The 12,851-nt window shown below is 48.8% G+C and overlaps 1 pseudogene across 1 annotated transcript; it reads right to left on the reverse strand.

Moving 5' to 3' along the window:
- Positions 1-12,106: 12,106 nt before the first annotated feature.
- LOC308518134 (large ribosomal subunit protein eL21-like) lies at positions 12,107-12,591 on the reverse strand (annotated as a pseudogene). Its single transcript has one exon. The product of its transcript is annotated as a large ribosomal subunit protein eL21-like (transcript).
- Positions 12,592-12,851: the final 260 nt, after the last annotated feature.

Raw genomic sequence — 12,851 nt, forward strand, 5'->3', positions numbered from 1 at the left:
TGCAGTAAATTGCAAGCTTTTCACCAGAAGGAGTGTCTGGGAGGACAGCGTCCTGCTTTATTCATCTCCTTATCCTGCTCTCTGGGCCATAGTAAGTCTCAATGAGTCTTAAGGAAGCAGAGGCTGGATGAGCTACAGGGCCACAGGCTTGGTTGCTGGAGGTAACGTGCTCTTTCTTTCTTGGCTCTGGGGCCTTGGCTGGTGCTCCCTGTGTCACATCTATCCCAGCTCTCCTGACTGCCAGCTCTGGACCGCTGGTGACTGTCCCTCAAAGCCAGTGCCTGCTGACGCCCCTTGGTCATGCTATTGCTCCATGTGTGCTGGTCGGAAGGGCAGAAATCTTGTCCTGCGCTGTTTCCCCCAGAAGGCCCAGTAAGACCATCTCATGCCCCGAAGATGCCAAGTCACTGGAGAGGCAGAGCCTGGGGAAGGGGCTTCAGATGGTGCTGATGGTGCTTCCCACAGAGGCTGATGGCCGAGAGAGGCGCACTGGCCAGGTGTAAATGAGAGTGCCGGGTGGGGGTGCAAAGCGCGGCCTTGGAAGCTAAAGCCTGGATCTTTCAGGCTCTGCAAGTCAGACCATTTCATTTCTTGTACTCTTCAATGTATTTGTTTTTTTCCTCTATTACTCACTTCCTCCATTTGGTAAGGATAATAAAATTCCAAGATGTTGGCACATGTTCTCAGATCTGCAGAAATGAGATGCCACCCTTTTTATAAATGGGCAGGAGAAAGGACAAAACAGATTGCATTCAGATAGATGTAGTTTTTGACACCTTTGTCCTTATCTTTCACAGCATAGAGGCCATGTAGTCCAACCCTGTGAGTTTTACAGAAAAGGAGACCGAGATGCAGAGAGGGTTAAAAACAAAGAACAAACAAACAAACAAACAAGCAAAACCCATCTCGCCCAGATTAACATTGGAAGTGGCACAGGCAAGATCCCAGCTCAGTCAGACTCTCTGGAGGTCAGCCAGCTCCAGTCACCAGAGCCAAAGCCACGTGGGAAGTGCGGGCAGGAAGGCAAAGTGGAATAACTTAACTTCTACATCTGGGTAAAAATAATTCCCCGATTTACAGACACTTAGGAGATCACAGGCTCGAGGGTAAAAATAAAACTTGCTTTCTGACAGCACAAATCTTGTCAGACTAATCTAATTTCTCCTTGCCTGGGAGCAGGGCCGGGCTGTTTAGAGGGAAACAGACTACTGGGTGGGGGTTTCTGCTGGGCCGGGCAGGGCCTCCCCACTGGAGGATGTTCCTTGTCATCTTTGGCCAGGTTGGCAGGAGCTTCTTCAGCTTCTCTCATCCCCAGGAGGGAAGTCCTGCCGGAGGGGGAAGTGATCACAGAGAAAATGAGACGAGAAGATACCAAGAAGCTGGGTCTGAACAAAGTTCTCACTTGATCTTCATTCCCCCTTTTTTTTAATGCCAGGCATTGTCCACATTGCTTGAGCCCTCTGCCTAAAGGTAGGATCATTCACCTCCCAATAGTCTCAAAACCCCCACTGGTGTCATGCTTGATGACAGGGACAGACTGTTAAGGGGTTTGCAACAAATGATGAGCTTTGAGTTTGCAACAACTGACCCTGCAGTCAGGTTCTGAGGGTAGGCAATGTTCTGGCCCATTTCTTGTCTCTCCAAGAGCAGAAATTAAGAGCAGCAATGACATCAACTCTCTGTCACCTTGTATCTTACTTGGATGCAAATGGACAAGCTTTCCCTCATCTTTCCTTTAGAAAATGTGTGGGCGTGGAGGTCATATCAAAAGAGCAAGCTATCGTGATTTCTAAACAAAAGGATTGTTAACAAAAGCTGTTCAGAGAGTGTGTGTTTCCTCTGTCACCAGAGACGCAACCCATCTCTTGGGAGGGCTTCTGAGTCATAGGCACAGGACACTCCTTAGTCCGCTTTGCAGGAGGAGGAGAGGGTCCTCCACGCAGTGCACGTGCCCAGGTGCCCACCGCGTGCAGGGCTAGCGTATTGTGCTGCTCATAAATACTTCCTGCATCGGGTGGGCCAAGCCTTAGTGAGACCGCCCCAGGGAGTGACAGTTGAGGATGCTCCCAGAGTTCTTTGAAGGGTTATGCCTCGCAAAACAGGGGGCGTCTTTTACTGTTTCCTCCCTTATTCCCTTTCCTTCACTCCCCTGAGTGCTTCACCAAATCGGACCCTCACAATGACACTCACATCTGCCCTTCTCCAACTTCATGGTCTCATCACTTCAGACGTTGTTACCAACGTGTCCTTGCCAGCCTGCCTGTCAAGGCTGGTCTCTCCGATGTTTAGCTGACTTTCTAAAACACGGCTTCGATTCCAGCATGTCAGATTGCTCGGTCCGAGCACTGGCCTGGCCTCCCATGGCCATCACCGAGCCCACACTCTCTGCAAGCCTTTCAGGAGCTTCCGAGGCCTGGCCCAGCCCCACTGATGTGGGTCATATTCGGTTGCTCCCCACCATGCGGTGCTGCGAGCAGGCCGGTCTGCTCTGCTGCTCATGGGACCAGGGCTGCTCCCGCCTGTGCTCCTGCTGCTCCTCATCTGGCTTGTTCTCTCCCTCTTCATGCAAAGAAGAGCAAGCTATCGTGATTCCTAAACAAAACTGACTCTGACCGTTAGGCCCGATGCTACTCTTGATGGAAACTTTACCAAAGAGTCTAGCCCACCCCAGTGATGTGGCGATAGTGGTCCTGGTGGAGGTGGGGTCCTCGCAGAACAGTGGCAGATTACCAAGCACCTCCTGCGCCAGCCAGTGTGAGGTCGTGGGTAAGACTGCTTCTAGCCGGTCCATCTGGGTACAAATTCTGGTGACTTTGAGCAAGTTACATACATTTTAGTGACTCAGCTTCCTGCTTTATATTAGTATATTGGGAATGATAATAGTATCTACCTCATAGAGTTAATTTATGTAACAGTACCTGGCATATAATAAGTACTCTAGGAATATTATTACTATATATTATCCGTAACTCTTAAAACAGTCCAGAAGGGTACTATTATTCCCCTTTTACAGATGAAAAAAGTGAGGCTCCGTGAGATTAAGTGACTGTCCAAGGTCACTCAGTTAATATGCAGGGGGCCTGAAATTTTGACTCTGGTCTGCCTGCACCTGCTGACCAATACTTACCTTTAGTTTCTATAGCACTTGTGGCTGTTTCCATGAGGGTTAATGTCTGAATGCCCTCTGACTTCTCCCTGCATGCAGCTGGTTTATGTCCCAGGATTTTAAGCCAGTGGAGGCCAGGCCTGTCTTCTGCACACTGTGCAGTTGTCCAGTGATTGGTGGAAAGGTATCAAGGACACAAGTGCACGCTCTGTGAGTAAAAGACACAACAATGGACTGTGCATCGCGAGATTCTCCTATCAGCAGGGCCAGGTCCTCTGCCTTCCAGTCCCCATGGAGCTCTATCAGTCACTGACCCCACCCGACCAGGGAGAGGATTGGCAGGTCCTCTTCCTTATTGTCGAGGTCATGGAGTTGCCTGGGGCTGGTTATGCTTCCCAACCGAAGGCTGCAGCTGCTCTCCAGGCAGAACTCTCCACACAACTCCTTCCCCTGGGTCTGGCACTGCCCCTTCCCCTCAGCCCTTTGGTCTGGGGATGGGAACAGCTCTGCCGTTACTACCCTGTGGTCTCCTACCCCTGCCCTGCTCGGTATCCTCCTCCAACCTGCGTGATGTGGGTATGCCCTCCGTTTCCTGATGGCACCTGGTCTCACAAGCCTCACGAGCTTTCTCCCTCCCCTGAGACTTCATTTATGTTCCTGGTCAAATCGGGGTCCCAGGGTCACTTCCAGCTGTAAGGGAAGACAGCACGGGAAAAGGGGGTCGGAACCAGGACATCTGCCACGGACAGTAAAGAGGTGGAAAGAATTTTAAAAACAAAGACTTCCAGGCCCAGGAAGGACTCACATGCCCCAGCCGCCTGTTAGCTCAACACTGCCTTCTTACGATTATGAGGCTGAGCAAATCTGGTTAGATGTCAGGGTCAGGGTCAGAGCTTGAAGTTCACCTGATTCGAGCTGTCATGTGATTGAAGCCCATTGTGACAATCCTGCCAGGTGGCCATTCAGACTCCATTTCAACACTTACCAGGGCAGGAAGCTGGAATCATTCCCGAATGCCCTCTCACGTGGAGCTGAAATCTTCCACCTTCCACTGCTCTGCCCTCCAGGGGGCACCGATTCCTGGTGCTTTCACATCTCACCTATGCGCGGGCCTGACATCCCACCTCGGCACTTTTTCTCCAGGTTATGCATCCTCAGTTCCTATGGCTTACTCTTATTCTTGCAATACAAAGGCCTTTGCAAATAAGCCTCAGGGTGACTTTATAAAAACAAATTTAAATAATTTCCTCCCAAGTATATCAGGTTTGGAAATTAGAATTCCCACATTATTGCTGACTCAATTGCTACATCTCTGCCTTCATTTCACTGCAAAATGCTCTGGCCCAGGGAGGCTCACCTGCAATGGAAGTAAGTGGAAAGGGTGTTTTTATGTCTGAAGCACTTCATAGCTGCCCTTTCAGCTGCCTGCCTGTGTGCACTGGGCAGGGACTGGACAGGGACTTTTCGGCCACATGGTGGAGGGGGTGCATTCAAGAATCAGAAGTGCCCAATTAATAGTGTGCATGCTAGAATGGTGTTAATTGGTAATATCTATATTGCAGCATGTCCTCCAATCTGTTTGCTCAAATACATTAATAACACCTCACATGGCAAATTGAAAATGAGCCCTTCATAAAGGTTATCAGCTACAAGTCTAGAGAAGTATTTTTAAATGGAGACTGGGATTCTAATTAGAGGTGTTGAAGCTCCCAAGTGGGTTCTGCCCACAGGGGGAGGGCACATGGGAGTGGTATTACCTGGAGGGCCAGGTCTATAGGAGGAGACGAGTGAGCACTTAGGGAGGAGGATGAATTAATTGGGAAGACCCTTGCGTGAGGATCAAGCCAAAGGGATTTGGTAGACAAGTAGGTCCCTGGGTAGGGAAGTTGCAAAGGGACCAGGAGAGATGAGGGAGAGCAGAGCTGTGGGCTGCCCAGCCCAGCAAGTAGGTCCATGAAGTCTGGTCTGCGGAAGGTCATTTCTTCCTGCTGGGCATGGAGCATCTTACTCGAGCAGATAGCTCCATGAAGGAGCTGCATGGACTCTGCTCCGCCTGAACTCCTAGGATGTCAGTGTTGGATATGACCTTGAGGAGCTCAAGTCCACCAGCTTCCACCTATGAAAAAAGGCAACAGAAACCCAGGAAGGCTAAATGATGTGTTCAAAGGCAAACGGCTAGTAAGTGAGGGAGCTAGACTTGAGGGCAGGATTTCTGAATCCACATCCGGTGCTCTCTCCGTTGGATAAAGCTTACCCATTGTTATTTTGTTGTATAATGTATTCAGGAAATGTTTTAGGTCCTTCACTCATTCTGCAAGCATCTACTATGAGTCAGACATTGTGCTTGGTGCTCCCCTCCCCCACCAGTTGCTCACAGTGTCTCAGGAAAGACAGATTGATAGGGAATTGCAAGCAAAGGCAATGTGAGCCACGCTAGGTCAGTCGTGGGTGTGCTCTGAGCACTGAGGAGGGACCTGGGCTTAGGGAGAGCCCATTAAAAAAGTGTCATTTTCAGAATTACCAAGCTTGAATCCAGTCCCAGATAGGCCAGGCACTGGAAGTAGCCCACCATCCAGAGAAGGGGCAGCTAGGAGGAGGTGGGAGCCTAGCACACCGTGGAATGCATGATGGGTGGGCTTTGTTCAGACAAACCTACCTTGGAACTTTGTCTCCTCGCCTCCTCGTCGGGTGACCTCGGGGAGTGACATTCCCTCATTGGCATGGGGGTGGGGGGGCTAGTACCAGCTGTCGTGAGGATGAACTGAGAGAACACAGGCAATGAATTTAGCACAGGGCCTAGCGCAGAAAGCAATCCTTACAGGTTTTGTGTTAAGCACGGCCCATGTGAATTCCAGGTTCTGTGATTCCAGCTGCCCATGTGGCTGGTGTTGGGGGGACGATTACTTTGCCCCAGACGCCAGCCTGACCCTCCATTTGAAGCAGTCAGAGGCCTCTTTGAATTCACAGAATCAGAGAGCATTAGCTTGCCGCTTCCCTGAGAAGGGACTGTTGTTGGGAGAACAGCTGCTTCAAAAAAAAAAATCTGATGTGCTCTCTCTCTCTGGGCCTGCAGTGTTAATTAGGAAGACTGCATGCGTGAACGCCTGGCTTTTTCTTTCTAAGCTCTCAAAAAAGCTCTTTCGATCAACACCGCGAGTGGATGTGAAGGTCTGGAGTCTTGCAAAGACGTGTTAAGCATATGCAGGAGGTGCCGCCTCCTTGAACACCTGGCTCTACACACCCCGAGAGGGAGCTTCAGAGCATCCTGTCGTCTGTCCCAGCTCCAGAAGGCCTGAAGGACTGCTGCTCACACTTGGACCAGCTCTCCTACTTCCTGCTCCCACCTGAGCCCAGGCCTAACGAGTTTGTGCAGAAGCAGAGAGCGCAGGCCTAGCTGGCTCTCTCGGAAGTGTGTGAGCAGGCCAGATGGGACCGCCCTCACCTGGATCCATGGCAGCCTGGGCTCACTGGTGTTGCCCCCCAGCCCAGGGCCCTGCCCTGAGCGTGACCACGTGGTGGGCTTCCCTTGGAGTAGGAGAGGTAGAGAGGGGGTGGGGGGCGCTCCAGGATGTGGACAGAGGGCAGATGGCTAAATGGGTGTAAAGGAATGTGGGGTCAGTGCTCCAAAACTTCCATCCTTTCCCCAGATCAATCCCACCGACCATCATTAGGACTGTAGGAATCAAATGAGTACGTGTGTGGCTGTTCCCTCTTTTCCCCTCATGCCACCCCCAAGCAGGATGGAACATTTTCTTATAGCTTCTGAAAAGAAAACTCACTCCACCAGGCATTAGTGAGAAACATAGACTTCACTAATGGTTTATAGTTGGCCAGAGAGGGTCTGTGTTGCATAGCACTCAGAATTTTATGACAGAGAGAAGGGGAGGGGAGGGGAAACCTCTATTAGCATCTTGCTTTTCCTGTCTTACATCTCTGTGTTTAGTCATCGGGTCTCCTTCTCTCCTGTCCTTCCTGTGAAGCCCCTAGGAACTATTACTCATGGTTGCATTTGGGTGGGGCTTCCTGTGGTTGTTAGAAGTTTTGGAGAGTCCTTCGGTGCCCAGAGGAAAATCACCTAAATCAGCGGTTCTCAACCTGTGGGTCGCGACCCCTTTGGCGGTCGAACGACCCTTTCACAGGGGTCGCCTAAGACCATCCTGCATATCAGATATTTGCATTATGATTCATAACAGTAGAAACATGACAGTTATGAAGTAGCAACAAAAATAATTTTATGGTTGGGTCACAACATGAGGAACTGTATTTAAAGGGCCAGAAGGTTGAGAACCACTGACCTAAATGGACTCTAACCTGCCTCCCAAAGAAACGTAGACGGACAGTCTCACAAATGTAACGGAACTAATCACAGCAAATTAGCTTTTATGGTACAGAATATTCTTTCAAAATACACTAGCATCTTCATGCTGCGAATTCTTCCCTGGAGTCGAGCAAAAGATATGGCTTACCTAACGTGTCCCCTCCGTCCCTGACTCAGCTGGCAGCGCAGCTGTACCCACTAATGGGCTCAGGTATTGTTCCTGCTGGGCAGGTATGAGTGAGACTCATGTGCCTTCTTGTTGAGCACAGCACTGACAAAGATGGTCCTCCATGCCAACCATAGGGACCTCTCACCTGCATGTCTTGAGTTGATGCTGTAATCCATTCCCAAACCCTATCAGAGCTGTGTGGGTATTGGACAGGGGTATGAGAAATGAGGTTTGTCAATGGCAGTATCCAACACATTCCCTCATCAGAATCTGTCAGCAACCGCCTTCAACCAAAAAAATAAAATGTTTTCATGAGTCCATGGAAATTTACGTTGAAACAAAATGGGTGTTGGCTGAAATTTTCATGAGTTGTACTTTGTTTTCTTTGGAGAAAATGGAATCTAGTTTATGACAGAGCCAAAGTATATGACCCACTTGTTTCAGGAATTTACTTGCAAATATATACATATCTATAATAATAAAAGCATAATATGCTAATTAGACCAGACATCCTTCCAGACTACCTTCTGGACGAAGCCAGGGCTGCGAGGGAAGCCCGGGTCCCAGGGCCAGAGGGAAGCCAGTGCCGGCAGCCAGGGAAAGGAAGACCTATTCTTTTTAAAAAAAAAAAAAATTATTAAGTTATTACATATGTGTCCTTATCCCCACGTTACCCCCTACCCCCCACACCCATACCCTCACCCCCCTTTTGTCTGTGTCCATTGGTTAGGCCTATATGCTTGCATATAAGTCCTTTGGTTGATCTCACCCCTTACCCCCACCCTCCCCTACCTTCCCTCTGAGGTTTGATGGTCTGATCGATGCTTCTTTGTCTCTGGATCTGTTTAGGAAGACCTACTCTTGCATGAATTTCGTGCATTGGGCCTCTAGTTTTGTATAATGTATACACATTTATATATAATATGTTTTTGTAATATAATATAATAATTTACTTAAATATATAATTTAAATTAATTCATAATAACATAATATGATAACATATATGTCTATTATCACATCTGTATAGTCAATAACACTTTGCATTAAGACTCCCCAGTTTTCTGTAAGTGCTTAAGAGTAGCTGGCAGACTAAGGGCCAACCCCAGATCCCAGGTGCTTGGGAAGAGAGGACACAAGTATTGATTTCATGAAGGTCTGGCTGCTTACAACTGAGCAGCATATCCCCAACTATACCTTTCCCAGGTGGCTTTCTGTGTCCCTCTGTCACAGCTGTGCAGGGCTGCACGTCCACGTCAAATGAAATGAAACATGGAGGGCTGATGCCTGGGCTTGGGTCCCACCCACCTCTCCACAGTGCAGGCCCCTCACAACCCAGCCCAGCCCTCTGAGCAGAGTGCCTGGGGACAAGAAGGAGGTCTGTGGCAGAGATGTGTGACGAGATGGTTCGAGGCAAGGACTGCCATCGCAAAGCCGAGTGGCTCTTCCCATGTGACTCCTATTATCCTCATGGGGTTAATTACACCAACCTGCGTCTCAGGGAGGCTGAGTTAATTGCCAAACACTTTACAATTATCAGGAGCCCACGAGGTGCTTCACGACCATAAAGCATCACATCCAATTATTGTTCATAATCATAAAGGTGCAGGGGTGCCAAAGGCTCCCATGGCAACCTTAACTCTTCCCCTTTCTCTTTCTTTCTCACACGAGGATAGACTTTTTCATTACAGCATTAAATGCGGCTCATAAACCTGCCATATTATTGAGTAAATATTTATTTCTATAAGCTGAGATAAGTAGGCAGTGCTGGAGTAATGGCTCCTTTTCTAAACGCTCCAGACAGTCCCCGTCCTCAGCTGTTGACATACGCAAGGCACTCAGAACATTGGCCAGTGTGCCTCACTTCATCTGCAGCAGCAAAATCTTTGTTTTTTAATCTTTTTTTAAAACTTTATTGTTGAAAGTATTACATATGTCCCCTAGTTCCCCCCGCCCCCATTGTCCCCTTCTAACCCCCCTCTCCCCATCCACAGCCCCAGGCCTTCACCAGCCTACTGTCTGGGTCCATGTGTTATGCATATATGCACACAAGTTCTTTGGTTGATTACTGTCCAACCGCCCACCCTCCCACCCCTTCCCTCTGAGATCCATCAGCCTGTTCTATGCTTCTGTGTTTCTGGATCTATTTTGTCTATCAGTGTATTTTGTTTTTTAGATTCCACATATGAGTGTGATACTTGTCTTTCTCTGACTGGTTTATTTCACTTAGCATAATACTCTCCAGGTCCCTCCAGGTGCTGCAGCAAACTCTTTATCAGATAGGCATCAGAAGGAAGGACCTGGAGTGTGACTTTATTTTTATGGTAGGTCAGTAAGGATAGCCCAGGTCGGCTGAGAGTATCTTATACAGGTAAATACAGCAGAAGCATCTCCTTAAAGAAGCAATATAGGAGAATATAAGCTATGGGTCAACTAACTGAAAGACTGACTTACAGGGAGAGCATGGGGTGTGCCCAGAATGAAGGCACAGGTTATGAGACTTGGCAAGTCTATCAAGTTGGCTAAGTGAACTGCTGAATATAAAAGTCCAGTATAAAAGCAGTTGGACTTCTATATATTTATGGTTTTGTGATAGCAAGGGTGGCATCAGTGGAAGGAATCAACTTCTATGCAGGAATACTTGAAATTCTGCAGGCATCTAGCCCAGGGCATCTGCAATATGAAGTTTCCTCAAGGGCTTGGTTTTGGGTTGTCTGGAAATGCTGCTGCCAAGGAGGCCTCAGCGGATGCTCCGCTCTTGCTGTTTGGTTGGGGGTGTACTGGTTGGCTCTGTAGTTGCTAGTAGGCCCGGTGGTGGAACTTGGCTTTCTTCTGTTCTGCACACCTGGAGCCTAGGGCTGATTTCTCCTGGAGAAGAGCAGCTCTGACCACTCTGCAAAGTGAACACCAGAGGAGAGACCCCACTGTCCAGGGTGCAATGAAAATCCAGGAACACATCGAGTCCAGCAGTGGCCAGGGACAAATAACCAAGAGAAGGATCTGAAGCTCCTTGGGTGGCTCTACCTCATGCCAGCCAAGGGACCGCCCCTTCTTCACGCAGCCACCTGTGGAAATGAAAAGGAACAGCCATAAAGGCTTAGATCAGCCGTGGGCAAACTACGGCCCGCTGGCCGGATCCGGCCCGTTTGAAATGAATAAAACTAAAAAAAAAAAATGACCGTACCCTTTTATGTAATGATGTTTACTTTGAATTTATATTAGTTCACACAAACACTCCATCCATGCTTTTGTTCTGGCCCTCCGGTCCACTTTAAGAACCCATTGTGGCCCTCAAGTCAAAAAGTTTGCCCACCCCTGGCTTAGATGACAGTGCTGGGGGACACGTCCAGGACGTTTTGAGTCATTAGTCTGTTAGCATATTGCTTACACGATTATGAAGTCCTGGCTTGTGGTTTAGATTCATCAGGAACTGCAACACCAAGTTCCCAAGGCCTGCGCAGGAATGACAGGATCAGGGCTTTTTGCAAATGCAGAGCCAAGCCCATGGCGAGGAGGAGCTCGTGGGCAGTTGGCATCCAGCCTCCTCCTCAGCGAGTCCCGTGTGCACTCAGAGCTGCTGGCAATCTGGAGGGAAGGTCGGAGAAAACATCTGTTGGGACTTGCAGAGGGATGTGACAGCATTCATCTGTTATTAATTCCCCCATCCATTTATTCAACAAATATTTGTTGAGCATTTTCATGTGCCAGACTCCGCACTGGGCTCTGGGTGACAACAACACACAAGACAGACATGGTCCCTGGGCTGCTGGCAGGCCGATACGGTACAGTTGGTTGGTGTTACGGAAGGGGAAGTGGGAGCACACACCATTTCCAAAATGAGAAAGTAGAGGTCTGAGTTACCTACAGTGGCTCAGAGGTCAAACTCTCTGCAGAAAAGAAGGCAAACCATCCAAATTTGGTGTTTATCTTACACAGAGTCAATAAGTGCTGGTGAAGTCTGGTGGAGTCCCGCAAACCACAGGGCTACTCGCACGACGTGCATCTCTTCCATTTCTAAGCACAGGACAGCTGAGTTACTGGTATGCAAGGTCTAGCAAAAGCTTTGCCTTCCTTATGTCATAGGCTCCCAGGCCTTGGATGGGGCAATCCAGTGTCAGGCACAAGTGCAAACACGGGACAAGGCCTGAGGCTGACAAAGTCTGTTCCTCTACAGAGAGTCTACAGATCTCTCCAAGGCACAGAGCAAACTGCAGAGGACTATTAAGGCCACCGACATTCAGACGCTGAGCTCAGCTGCATATTTCTGTAGCGCCTGAAAGACATACACAGAAGGTTTGAAACACATAATAAAATCTGTGACGAATGGGTCTCCCCGCTCCGTCTCTCACCTCATGCCACAATTCTTTGTCTAATTATCTTTCAGGGAGCATGTGGATTTTTAACATGAAGTTGAAACTAGTGCCGCTAGCAGTGCTACAGCGATTGCCACACCAACTCATTTTTCTTCCAAAGAGAATAGGAGTCACTTAAAAACAAAAAACAGTACAGAGGTCTTTCATCTTTTTGACAGGTATGATGCCGTGAGTTCACAGGGGATGGGTTCCAGCAGCTCAGGCTCCTTCCCATGGGTTCTCCCAAAGTGAGCTCCTCTGGGTGGAGCAGGCTGGCGCTTCAGTTGAACCCAGGTACCTTTCTCTTTGGCTTCCTTCTTTTTCTGATCATTTTCCCTCACACGTTTCAGGAAGCGATCTCAGCTCTTAGAATGTGTAATACGCTCACTACGTACATTCACTCTCCTGGCAAGAATGTTGCCCTTAACTTGTTTGTTTACAGCAGTGCCCACGGCATGCTGGGTGACATTGTGGACTCCTCCAGCTCTGCCATGGTCACACTTGTGGGGCATTCCTGTTTGAACAGCGCCCACTCCCTTGACGTCTACCAGATTGGCATCTATGTGGCCGGAAGAACAACTCCATGTTTTCTAAGAGGCCTAGAGGACACACAGCAGGTGCCTCTCCCCTCTCCCTTTGTGTTGGGCATTTTGGGGAATGACTGGAAGATGGAGGTGCAGCCTGAAGGGAGTGGGAGTCACCTTGTTTATATGCACCTGCCACACCTGAGGGAGACCCCTCAGCCATGTTATCCTGACCTTGATCGTTTACTGAACCTAAAGAACTTTTGTTGTTTATATGAAGTTTAACTAAGCCAATAGCCTTTGTTTCCACTGTAGCAGCTGAGAGAAAAAGAGAGAGAGAGTAACTAATAGCTTGAAAGGAAACTAGCATTGATAGTATTGAGAA

The sequence above is a fragment of the Myotis nattereri genome, assembly GCF_964212035.1.
Source record: "Myotis nattereri genome assembly, chromosome: 4".
In the NCBI taxonomy this organism is placed as follows: Eukaryota; Metazoa; Chordata; class Mammalia; order Chiroptera; family Vespertilionidae; genus Myotis; species Myotis nattereri.